Below are 908 nucleotides of genomic sequence, written 5' to 3'. Positions count from 1 at the left end.
GACTGCTCTTGGAGAAGACCCAAGTTTGAGTCCTAGCACCCACATGGCAGCTAACAACCATCTGTAACTCCAGTTCCAGGGGCTCCAACACCTTCTTCTGACCTTCGGAGCACTGCATGACACAGGTGCACTTACACATATGCAGGAAATACACTCATACACATGAACTAAAAATAATCAATATTTTTTTCTTTCTCCTAGACTGTTCCCATGCCTTCAGCACAGAGCCATCCACATATAGGACAACTCTGTTTCCTAAAAGCTGGGGCTTACTTTCAGCTCACTACTAGACTGCACCAGCCAACAAGAACTAGTCAGGTGCAGTGGCAGGTGGCTAAAAATATTTTTTTTTAAAGTTTGTTTCTGGGGGCTAAAGAGATGGCTCAGTAGTTAAGAACACTGACTATTCTTACAGAAGACCCAGGTTCGAATCCCAGCACCACATGACAGCTAACAACTGTCTGTAACTCCAATTCCAGGGGATCCAACACACTCCTGTCCTCTGCGGGCATTGTATGACACAGGTGTACTTACTTACATGCAGGCATAACACTCAAACATATAAAATAAAAATAATAATTTTTTTCCTACCAAGCAATATTTTTTAATTATTTATTTAATAACCATATAATTAGAAGAGGCATTTTAATACAACAACATTGACATATTCAATAACAATTTCCAGAGTTAAGATGCTTCTATTTCAAAATTGGCTGTAAGTTTTTAGGTTTACAGTTGAATTAATAGGTATACAACAATGTACTCAGTATAAACCCTATAAGACATAAATTAAATGATGTTTTAACCTTTAGAAAGAGCTCCATTTCATTATTAAAATACACAGTTTTATACAGAAAAATTCATTTTTAATGCAATTGACATTAAGATGTTTGCACATGCATTTCTAA

The 908-nt window shown here is 36.7% G+C and overlaps 1 non-coding gene across 1 annotated transcript; it reads right to left on the bottom strand.

Annotated features, from left to right (window-relative positions):
- Nucleotides 1–200: 200 nt before the first annotated feature.
- On the bottom strand, nt 201–331 carry LOC115067768. Its single transcript, XR_003847133.1, has one exon. It is a non-coding gene; the product is annotated as a small nucleolar RNA SNORA65 (small nucleolar RNA).
- Between the last annotated feature and the right edge of the window lie 577 nt (nt 332–908).

The sequence above is a fragment of the Nannospalax galili genome, unplaced genomic scaffold (genome assembly GCF_000622305.1).
Source record: "Nannospalax galili isolate Female #2095 unplaced genomic scaffold, S.galili_v1.0 scaffold566, whole genome shotgun sequence".
NCBI lineage: Eukaryota > Metazoa > Chordata > Mammalia > Rodentia > Spalacidae > Nannospalax > Nannospalax galili.
This window is presented reverse-complemented; position numbering and strand designations above follow the sequence as displayed.